The 11,796-nt window shown below is 49.4% G+C and overlaps 1 long non-coding RNA gene across 1 annotated transcript; it reads left to right on the top strand.

The window, feature by feature from the left end:
• The first annotated feature begins 2,192 nt into the window (after positions 1-2,192).
• Positions 2,193-9,423, top strand: LOC125696564 (uncharacterized). The gene is made up of 4 exons (XR_007378410.1): positions 2,193-2,373; positions 4,974-5,047; positions 5,618-5,694; positions 9,282-9,423. It is a non-coding gene; the product is annotated as an uncharacterized LOC125696564 (long non-coding RNA).
• Positions 9,424-11,796: the final 2,373 nt, after the last annotated feature.

Here is an 11,796-nt window from a genome sequence, read left to right as displayed (position 1 = left end):
TGCCTCCAAACACACCGAGCTGCAGGGCAATGGAAGGCTGACACCAAGCATCCCACCACCTCTCATGACAACCGATGTTCAGGCTCAGAGCTGCTGCAGACCTCCTGCTTCATACAGACACAAAGGCAAAAGGTATTGCTGCCTTTTTCCCTCGGCTCCTGGGGTGTGTTTGGTTTATCACTGTGCTTTTGGTTTTCCTTCATGGTGAATGTGATGTTTGAGCACTTGGCATCTACATACACCGCTGACAGAGTCAGCATTTAGAAAATGTTCTTAAAAATAAGGGAGAAGATGCCTCTGCATTGCCATGGCACCAAGATGGAGGCTGTTGTTTGAGACAGTTGACTTCTCTGGTCAGGGACTGTCACCAACGACTCTCTGTTAATTGAAGTGCTTGACAACTTTCCATTGAAAGAAGTTCCCCCCTTTCAAACATGTTGCCATTTTGAATGAGAATTAATTCACAGAATTATTTTGAAAACTATTTTGGCTTCTTCTGAGTTCTTCAAAAGCCTTTGCTCTGCCTTTCCTTAAGGGCATGTGCCCCTAAGCTGCCTTTGCAATCCAGAGAGCCCCAAGCAGCCAGCACTGTGTTCCCCATGGCAAGCAGCTACAGGAGCATCAGGGAACCATTAGGTTTTTATGATGTTATAGTCTCAGAGAGAGTCCAATACAATGAAACTACTTGGTATGTGACACAAGACATAAAAATAGTCTTGAATTGTCAGTAATTTTTTTCTCTTGAAAACATTCTTTCCTTTAGTGGTGTGTGGTTGTGTCTGGAGCACACAGTGCTTATTGAATGAGGTTTTACATTACAAAAGCATCCCAACCTGCCAAGCTCCTATTTCTGGTGTGACTAGAAATGCTAACGGCAATGAATCTCTGCCTTCCTCTTGTAGTTTTTATGTCCTGTGTGTAAAAGGCTGCTTGGTGCCATCCTTCAGTCCTAAAGTCTTTTCCCTTAGGCCAGCTTTTACCTCAGCATCTGTTAGCTGTGACAAAAGCACTACCAAAGGTAGAACCTAAGTCAGATAGCTGTGCTTTTCAGTTCTTAGCAGTCATCTTATCAGTGGTTGTTACTAAGACATATATAAAAATATACTATGCCTCCATCATATAAAAATGATGGAGGCAAGGTTTGTTTCAGGCAGGCCTTGGTTTCTGACTGAAAGGGAGGGAAGAGGGGAGAGGGAAGCAGTCTCAGTCATAGCAGAAAAGAGAGGACAAAAGCATCAATATGCTCTAACTTAATGGTTTTTGTTAACTTTTTCATCCCTGTTCCTCCTTACAACACCAGCTTGTCTTCTAAATGTGGGATTTTCAATAGTATTTAAATGAGATGTGGTATGACATAATTTATTGAAAATACTATGGGTTTTCTCAAGCAACCAATACTCAAGTTGTGAATTAACTTTTATTTGAAACATTCCTAAGCTTGATCTAGACAGATTTCCCAGATCTTATCTCAATTTGCAGACGAGCAGCTAGCACATGTTGAAACCAAAGTTTCTATGAGCTGTCGCCTTCAATTGACTAAAACCTGTGCTGCATGGAGACGTGTAACTGTTCTAACACCCGTTCTGCGTTCTGCTTATCGTATCCCGCAGCTCAGGGCAGGCAGGCCGTGCCGGGTGGGAGCTTTGGCCACTGGGGGTTGCGGTCGCTGCCTGTGTGAGCTCTTCAGAATCTCCGCGTTCAGACCACGCACCTGTTTCCAACCCGTCGGGTCGGTGCATGGCTGCGGGCACAGATGGAGTTGGGGGGGGGGGACGGGACACCGTGTGGCTGCGGGCCGGTTGGAGGGGGCTGCCGGCTCCCCAGGTCCTTCAGCGCTGTCTTAATACAGCCCCGTTTAACGCAGCTTACGTACTCGGGTTAAAAACACAGGGAGAAACAGAGAGGGCGTGAAGCGGTAGAGCCCGCGGCCCGAGACGGGCCGAGCTGGGGGCTGCGTGCGGTCACACCCGGCTCTCCCCAGCCCGCGCATCCCTACCGGGCCCGGCCGCGCACGGATGCCGCGTTCCCCCGCGCTCATCCCGGGCCGGGCAGAGCCGGAGGCGGGGAGGTGCCCGCACCCACCGAGGGGCGGGGCCGCGCCGCCGCCTCCCTGCCCGCCGCCCGCCGGCAGGTGGCCGCGGGGCGCTCCCTGCGCCCGTGGGGTGTGCGCGGGGCGGACCGGCGCCGAGCTGCGGGCGGGTCCCGGAGCGCCGCGGGGCGCTGAGAGCGGGGCCGGGGGGGAGCGCCGAGCTCCTGCGGAGGGAGCCGGGACGGGCGGCGGCGGGGCGAGGGCTGCCGGAGCCGCGAGGTTCGCCCCCAGCGGCCGGGGAGGGCTGCCCCGATCCAGCGCCCGGCGGGGTGCGGCTGTGCCCGGTAAGCCGCGCCGGGAATCGCGGGGAGCTGAGCGGCAGCTCGTGCTTCCTCGCGGTTCGGGAGGTGGGAGTCGGAATGGGGTTTCTAAATATAGTAATAAAAAGCGGAAACTATAGAGATTGGTATCGCTCCGTTAACGAAGCGGCGTTCCGAGCCTGCGGCCGCTCCGACCACCTCGCTGCGATCCCCCGCCTCGCCGGCGGCTCTTCTTCGAGCCGGCCCTGCCCTGCCCTGCTCTGCCTTGCCTCCAGGTGCGGGAGGGCTACGGGGAATGCCACGGCGGCGGGGTATGCGACCGCGCCCCGCCCTGCCGGCCGCCTGCTCGGCTCCTCGCTGCTGGGGCTGCGTCGCCTCGAGCCGCGCTGCGTGTGATCGGAAAGCGGCCCTTCTGTTGAGCTCACCGCACAGCAGCCTGATGTTGCCGCAGGTACCTGACGGCGGCCCCCTCCTCGGGCCCCCCGGGCCTTGCCCTTTCCCGCTTTCGGCGAGCGCCCCACGCGTGTCCTCCTGGCGTCTCCACCGGCTCTGGGGCGGCAGCTGACGCGTATGGGGTTTTGCCTACGCTCGCGGTGCTCTGGGCTTTGCTGAGAGGGGACTCGAACATGCTTTCCTTTGCACGCTGCTCGAGGAAACAGCTCTACACCCGCGCTGAAAACGTAACATCCATTTACTACGTCGTGTCTCCATTCGCCCGTTTGAGCATCATCTGGCACTTGGGTCTGGGTTCTTGAGGAGTTCCAGATCTCCGCAGCCATCGGCTACTCTCTCCCCTGAAGGAGGCGCCCCTCTGTGACTCCGGCAGTTGGGTTCCCGCAGCTTTGGCCAGGCTTCCTGCAAGCGGGACTCCTGGGAAGCTCAGCAGCTTTAGGTTCTTCCTGCCGTTTCTTCTGTAGCTGCTTGGGCAAGCAGCGACATTAAGCGAGCCTGTAAGAAGCTTTCAGCGTCTTCCTCACCTCACCTTCAGGCTGTCTCCCAGCTGAACCCAACCCGCTGCTGTGCTATGGCAAGTGAGCCTTTCAGGACAGAGCTACCATGCACACAGCACTCCATACCTCCAACGACGCTTTTCCTGGATGAAACCTAACCTTGTGGCTGCCGAGAGCTGCACTTGCTGCCTGACTATTGTTTTCTGAATTACTGCTATTTTGACCAAAAGGTTCCTTCCTTTGCCTCTGCTTGCTCCATCAGCCATCCTCTTACTGAAAAGCCGTTTAGGATAAGCTGATGGTCACGCCTGGCTCTCAAAAGGGAGATAGGAAGGAAAGCGCTCCCCCAGCCTGCACTGTCGCCCCATTCAGCTGCAGACCGGCTTAGACGCCTGCTGCAGTTAATCAGTTCCAGCCACAGTAGGGGGGAAGGCTTTGAAATTCCAGCGAGTACCGTAAGGGAGATAAGGAGAAAACTTTCACTGCCATGCTAATCCTGCTCAGCAGCGGCTTGTCTCCAGCATCCAGCCCTTCCTAACCTGCAGCGCTTATCTCCTCCAGCAGCAAGCACCGCGAGGGAGGAGGGCAGAATATAAGCGAGCATCACATCTCGTGTCCCAGTGCACGAGGTCTTGCCTTGCTGGGCAGAGGGAAAGCAGGCTGGGTGTGCCCTGTCTCATTGCTGGATCTCATGGAAGGGCCTGAACTTTGCCGCCATGAGATGCAGCACGGAAGTCTGGCTGCCCAGGTGCTGCAGGTTTGCCTCCTGGGTGAGCATTGCTCAGCTCACCCCGTGGTCTGAGCAGCATGCTCTGCTGTGCTTCTACCTGAGTTTGGGAAAAGGCACTCAGCTGGAAATAGAGGGTGATTTGGTTCCCTTTGTATTTAATGTTTCAGTTCTCTTTAGAAGGAGTAAAACAATCACATGCCATTTTTTGGAAGGTTGAGAACTTCTGCTAAGTGTAGCTGTGCATCCAGTTGGTATGCATAAGCAGTTGTTGGATGTCTCTGCAGTGTGTGCTTTTGGGTAGTTCTAGAAGTCCCATTGCTATTTTTTTTTGTTGGTCACAGGGAGAACTTGTGTTGAACACTTCCCAGCATTTCTATCCCTATTCTGCAACATTTATAATAAGCATTAAACTTTCCTTTTTTTCCCATCAGCACAGAAAACTGTGCGGCTGCTATGTCTGAACTATCCAAGGAAGCAAGAGATGCCTGCTGGGCTTTGTTACAGCAGGGTACTACAGTTGCCCTGCTAAAAGCACTGCGATGATCTGACCATTGTCCCTCTATGCTTGGTGATAGAGGCCTGGCTCCTTGCAGAAACCCGGAGAGGGGGAGAGAGAAGAGGGCTCTAAGCTCAGCAGCAGGCAGGGCACTGGGTGCCTGGCACAGCCCCATCCTGCACCCTGCCCGACCTGTCCTTGGGGACGGGAGCCACCCACCCGCAGTGGCCCTGGGGTTGGGAACAGGGCATAAATTCTTGCAGCCTGCCATTCAGTCTGATGTCTGAAGTGCTGCGTCATCCTTCTGCCTTTGAGAAAGTCAAACGCTGTGGGTGAACAGGCGAGCAGAGTTCTGCAGGGCCAGCACTGAGGGATTCCTTTAACTCTGTGGTACAACAGAACTTTGACTTTGTAAGTGCAGTGTTTTATGTCTGGATTCTTTTTGCAGAGTCCCAGTCGTGAAGCAATCTGTGCTGCGCTAGGGACGAGGGGGATGATTTGTTCAGAGCAGCCAGGTCCTTGGTAAGTAGCACACAGAGCTTCCTTCCTCATGGGTACTGGAGAAAGACCTAAGAGCCTCCCTGTTACAGGGCGTCACATGGGGACATTGGGAAGTGAAGAGCCCAGTTCTCTGGTAGCAGAAATCTCTCACTGTGCTCAACTGGGTGCAGCTACGCCGAGCTGTTTCCGAAAGTAGGACTTGTTTTTAATCAGCTGACTGATAAAACAGCATTGGAGAGGGTGATTCCTTGAAGTGTAGCACTGCTCTTCAGGGAGATATTTCAGAAGTCCAACCAAAGGCAAACCACGTACACAGGAGATGGGACTTATTTGCCTGTGACAGCTTGAGCTGCTGCAAGCCACAAAACCTTCTTTTTATGTCTCTCTTCATTGTATGAAGGGAGGTTAACAAAACTCTTAGTGGTGGATGGCTTATGCTTATCTTTTTGTGATTACTTCTGATTGAAGTTTTCAATAATGGAACATTTTTATCAAAATAAAACTGTGTATGTACTATTAATGTTTTTCCCTTGTTGTATGGTATGATAGGAAACGGCAGGCATCTTTCTAACGTTGTTTTCTTTCCTTCAGTGATTAGAAATGAGCTCGGTTTGGCAGGAAGCACTGAGGAAGGCTGGCAGAGAGGCAGCGTGGTCCTTGCATGCAAGGTGAGTTCAACTGCACAGCATGGCTCCCGCAGGACTTTCCCTCTTTGTATTACCGCAGTGTGTGAGTGTGTAGGAGCTATGGGAAACAACACCTGAACTTGTACTTGAGATTCCAGGGCTGTGTCCTCAAGACCCTTTTTAAAACAACACATGGCATTTGCAGTATTGAAGTTAAATATGAGGTATTTAAGGCCTTACTGATCATAGCTTCACTGAAATTTAGCACAGCCTGCAACCCGTTAGTTTAGTTTGTCTGAAAAATGCATTTCACTTGTTATAAAACCGATCCTTAAGAAGAGAATCTTTGTTAAGATTTGCAGTGGTGCTGCTTTAACTCCTGGATAACTACAACAAAACAGGTTGCAGCACACTAACTTCTGCCTCGAGCTGAGCACAAGAGCTGGTCAGGTAAGCAGTTGTATCCACAGTGGTTTTGGCTCGAGCCTGGAACCTTCCCTGCAGTGCTTTCTGAAACACAGCCAGCCACAGGCAAGAGCCTGGGTGCTGAAACAGACTCCGGTCAGCCGGCTTTGCCTTGTGCGGTTCCTGAGTGCAACGTCGTGCCGGCAGTAACGTGAACTCACCTCTCCCAAAGATGTGTGCTTTGTGAGGCAGCCAGCCGTGTTAAAATCCCTATCAGAACAACGCTGGAAATGAGATAGGCAGAGAGCATTTAAACAGTGCTTTATCCTACATGTGCAAGCAGTGGCTGTCAGAAAAATGGGAAATCAGTCAGAAGATGGAGGACAACTTCATTTACAAGCATTTATGTGCCAACAATTATTAACTAGAGTAGAGCAGACAAACAGTAAAACCTACTGCGCTGACTTAGAAAGTACTGCGCTCCATGAATAATGAAACAAGCTGGAGTATACGATTGAAACCAGGGTCAATAACTTTGCTTTTAAGCCTAACTAGTAATCAATAGGAAACAATTTCGTTGTCTTGCATGTCTTGCTGTTTCCTAGCCTGCTCCCTTCTCCATGTTAGACAGTCACACCCATATCTGAGTTAGCCCCAATGAAACGGCGGAGGTAAGAAGGTGGGAAGTCCTCGAGGAGAAGATCCTGGCCTACAGAATCCCTCCATATCTGCTTTAGGAAATGCTTGTCCTTCTACTCACATTCCCTCCATCTTCCTCCTGGCCCTAACTCATTTGCTGGAGTCGCTTAAAAAGGGGAAAGGAAATATCCAGCTGTAGGGCCGACACACCTTAACACCAGGATAAAGTACAAGAAGTGGTTGATATTTAACAGACCTTCTCTAAAGAGCACCGAAAAAAGGATTACATAGAAAAGAATTGGATTATAGCCATAGATGAAAAGCCAAATTCAGATAGTCATTAGACAAAATGTGAGAGATGAAAGGGACAAAAATATGCTAATATATCACCATTGGCATAGAGTATTTGGACAGCACTCCAACCATGGTGAGGGGAAGCTGAGGTTTAAATTTACAGTATTTATGGTTCTGACTAAGTCCAGGGGTGTCATGAGATCTAATCTGAAACTTCTGACTGTCACCAGCAGAGTATAATGAGAAGGGATTAGGCAGGGTATCTGTGCACTGTGGGAGAAGCCTCTGTATTCCTTGGTCTGGATAAAGGTTGCAGCTCAGGGATCAGCAGTGCTGTCCAGTGATTCTTTACCAGATGAGATGCTCTGAGCTCTGTAGAGTTTGAGAAGTGCAAGTGGAAATTATTTTATTTATGTTTTATTAATGATGAATATTGAAATTAGAAAGGTACGAGACAAAACTATTTAGAAGTTTTGAATTATTCAGAGTCTGAATGACTTTCAGACATCTCCTTGGCCTCTGGTCTGTAAGCACGTTCTGCCAGCATTATAAGTTGCATCAGTGCATGTGGCTGAAAGACATGGGTATGAGCCTTGTGGATTTTCATAAACCTCCGCAGGAATATATATTCAGTTTCTTGTGCACTTAAGAGAATCCTTTCTTTTACTCATTTAATAACAAGTTCTCACAATATAAACCTCAATGACAGTTTAACTATCTTCTGTGTTGGGTCAAACTAGCAATGCTGGAGGCAGGGTATATGTCACAGGCCTGATGGCTACATTGCTTAGTCTTAAAGCACACTGGCACCTGCTGCATCATGTCATTATGGTCAAAATAAACACTGCATTGATTTAAGTGAATTACAGCTGTTTCTTTAAAATGCTGAGAGGTTCTGATACCAAGTGAAAGGTATGAAAATGTTTTGTGGCTTCAGAAGTCCCACAGGTCTGTCTTTCCTCCAGGAGCACCAACCACCACTGTGGTGCTTGGGGCTGCCAGTCACAGCTGCCTTCTAGAGGTAGGGGCATTCTCACCAATGTCCTCTCCTACAGGAGGGCAGAAGCTTGTCACCATGAGCCTGACTCACACATGCCAGCTGCTGGGCTGGGGCAGTGCTGTCCTACCTGTGGGCCTTGAACAGAGAAGGCTCCATCTCCAGAGGTACTCAAGGCCAAGTTGGATGGGGCCCTGGATGAGCAGCCTGATCTGATGATTAGCAGCCCTGCCCATGACAGAGGTTTGGAGCTAGATGATCTTTGAGGCTTCTTCCAACCTAAGCCATTTTGTGGTCACCTGCCTGCAAATGGGATTTCCTCTCTCGGTATTTGCCTGGCATCAGCTTACTGGATTGGAGACCCTGTTTCCCTCAATATATAAAGGAATAAACAAAGCTTAATATCTTTGCCGTAATTATGTTTTCAAAGGCTATTTACAAAAAAATGTTTAACTTTGGCTGACCTCAGTACGACGTCATTGGGTGAAAGCATAGGGAACAGTTGGTTTCTGTGCAGCACAGTCTTTATTTTGGCTGGCAGTCTACTAACTCTGGGGAGTGGTAAGCTCATGCCAAGCAACGTCAAGCAGATCGTACAGTTCTGCTGTGCCCCTCTAGAGCAAAGAGCCTGAGAAACTGCTCTGTAGGTTAGTAACAAAGCTGCATGTAGCGGAATGTGGGCTCAGTTCACATTCTCGATCGGTTTGACTAAAGGACCCACTCAGGTGTGGGGAAAAAGGTAGAGTTTTCTGCTGGCACGTTCTTGTGAAGCAGACCTGGAGGTCATGTCAGCGTGTGCTTCTTACAGCGCTTGTTCTGGCAAGGTGAGCAGATCTGGCGTTTATGTAACTCGAGTCCTGTCAGGTGATGGTTACCTGCTGCTTTTGTCTATGTGAGGCTCTTCTTTGTTTTACTTTCTTAGCAGCAGCAGCAGTCATTGCAGTTTAAATGGTATTTGTGTACAGACTGAGGAAAGCAGCACTGTCTCATCTGTTTGGAAGAAACAGATGTTATTCCCGGGACCTGTACGGTTATATTGCAGACAGACTCTTATACATGGCTTACAGCTCTTGTCACTCCCTGGGGACTGCATTCCAGGGAGGCTTGAATTCAAGTTGGACTCTGCCTGATGACTGTAGTAGATGGGTGTTACTGATAAAACACAGTTTAGATGCACCGTGCACAGATTTATTGGAGTTGGTTTTACAGCTTCTGCAACCAGTTTAGCTCCCCTTTGAGCTCACTGAGAATGGTGAACTATTTACCGCATTTCTGTGAAACACTGTTTTGACAGATTTCTCCAGAAGTAAAGAAGCACTGGTGGAGACAGTGCAACCCCTGGCAAGAAGCAGCAACGCTGTGCAACAAAGGAAGGAGCCGCTTCCAGGTTATGAAAACATGCTGTTGAACTGAATTTTGCAGCTGGCTTTTCAAATGTACCATGGGATGCATCAAGTCCAAAGATGCCTTTGCGGGATCAAACGCTATCCGTGTGGAAGGGAGCAGGGAAGGTGAAGAAGGGTGCAGCGGGGAGAAATCGTCACTGATAGCAGGGATGGTGGATGAGAAAGGTCCATCGAGCGCCATAGTGCTGGACTACGCACACCGCCTCTCCCATGAGATTGTCGATCAGGCAGTGAAGCAGTGGGCAGTGACAGAGAGCAAATACAGCGACATCCCTTTCATTGAGAGCGATGTGCCCTGAGCCTGGTCTGGCTTCAGCGAGCGTCTGTCTGCCAGCAGCTGGTGTTTGGTGCTGGTGCAAGTTGAGTAAAGTCAGCTGTGATCGAGCAGAGTGCTCCTCTGAATGTGTTTGCAAGGAGATGCTGGAAAAAATTGCCTTTTGATCTATATTGCTAGGAAACCCTGTGGAATACAGTAGAACCTATTAATCAAGTGTTGTTCGTTATCAGCCGTATGATGAGTGTTGTCTGTCTTTGTATGTGTTGAGTGATCAGAAATCAGTGTTAAAAAAGAAAATGGGAAGAATGCAACTGCCTTGCAACTGTAGGAACGCTGCCGCAGGGGCCCCAGAGATGCTCAAGAACAAAGCACGGATTATATTTATGTACTGCATAAAAAATACATGGCCTGTTTGCAGGTGACGAGAATGGTATGCTTGGCAAACTTGTCTGAGTTCTGCGGAAGTGAAAGCAGGACCTCTATGTAGCAAAGGCAGCTGCTGTTGTAACCTTCACTTTGATTCTCTGACCCGAGCAGGCCTACAAACCACAAAATGACGAAGGCGGTGAGAAGCGTTTTATAAAACCAAATAGTATTCAGGGAACCATATGGATTATGATCCTATTCAACTTCCACTCTTAACAGAACCGATGAGAAACATTACGGTATTGATGAATAGCGCATTGTAATTAAGTTAACAGATGCTCTGGCTTTTGCAAATGCATGAAGGCTGTTCTCTAAAATGTTGCAGTAAGAGTTTAATTACATCTAATTGCTGCGTTCAGGCCAAAGCTGTTTGCTTTGCTTTTTTTTTATTTTTCCTTTTTTTTTTTGGTCGGGGGCTGTATTGATTTCATGGGTCTACGGCTGCATTGCGCTGAGCTTGCAATCCAGCATCACGCCCTCAGAACTGCTGGCCTTTGCCCTCCTTCTGCCCCGCAGGCTGAGCACATCCCCACGGGTAGAGCCACGTGCACTGAGGCACAGCTGAGCTGTGGGAGCCTCAGGCCTGAGCAGAACACAGCGCTGTGAGTGAGCCTGGGCCCTAGGCTAGCGGGCTGCTGCATTCGTCAGCAGTGCTGCAGAACTCACAGCTCCACTCTTCTCTGGGGCCTGACCTCTACTGCACTGCACTGCTCTCTGGGGTTGGGAGGAGGAAGCAAACTGATCTCCTGCTGCTCTGCTGCCGTCTTAGGCAAAGTGAATGCCTCGTAGGAAGCTTGTGTTTTTTTAGTGCCCATTTGCTCCTTTTTCTGTTAAGGCCAGTGTATCAGCCATGTCGTTTTTTCCTGCATCCAAGTGCTTTCCATTTCATGTTTTCATTTTGCAGAAGGAAACTGCTTTCCATACTGGCAAACACGGCTACTATTTTTAAAAGGTACACACAGTCCTTGTGACTGATATGACTCTGAAGCAATGGTAAGCAGCAGAAAGAGGACCATTCCAGTGTTTTCAGCTTACTCTCACACGAGAATTGAGAGAGAGCTCAGCTGTTTTGCAAACTTTCTGACACAAACTGAATCACTTGAGGGAAGTGTGTCCAGAAGGAGTGGTCAGAACTTGTTGGTAGCTCAGCACATGGCTGCTGCTGACTCGCACTGGCCAGGCTGGGCCCGGCCACTGGGCTGTCCATGTGCCATAGGTGGCAGTGACTGGAAAGGCCGTGCTGCTGTGCTAACAGGCCTAATGCTAAGTCGGTAATAATAAAGGCTTCTTCACCTAAATGGAATTCCATCTGTCTGCTTACCTTTAGATGGAACTATTCTGCAGTCTTCAAAAGCCACTCTTAGTGCAAAGTTGCCACCAATTCTTCGATTTAGCATTCTAAGGGCACTCTGGCAGGGGACTGGTGTGCTCTGAAATACACACATCCTTCTGTTTGGGAGTTCAGTCTGTGTGCTTTGTGTTTTCTCTGTGGAACACACGCAGGGTCTGAGTGGGTAGTGTGTGACTGACAACCTCCTAGGAATGGTTTGGAGCACACTAACTGCAGCACAACTTTGTACCACTGACCTTTCTGTAGTACAACACATCCGTATTCTCAAATAAAACATACTACAATATATTTTTACAATATTTTTTGTGGAAAATATTTTCTTGTGGACCAAATAAAATTGAAATGACCA

This window comes from Lagopus muta, chromosome 8 (assembly GCF_023343835.1).
Source record: "Lagopus muta isolate bLagMut1 chromosome 8, bLagMut1 primary, whole genome shotgun sequence".
In the NCBI taxonomy this organism is placed as follows: domain Eukaryota; kingdom Metazoa; phylum Chordata; class Aves; order Galliformes; family Phasianidae; genus Lagopus; species Lagopus muta.
The sequence above is the reverse complement of the archived record's forward strand: the minus strand, read 5'-3'. Positions and strand labels throughout refer to the sequence as shown.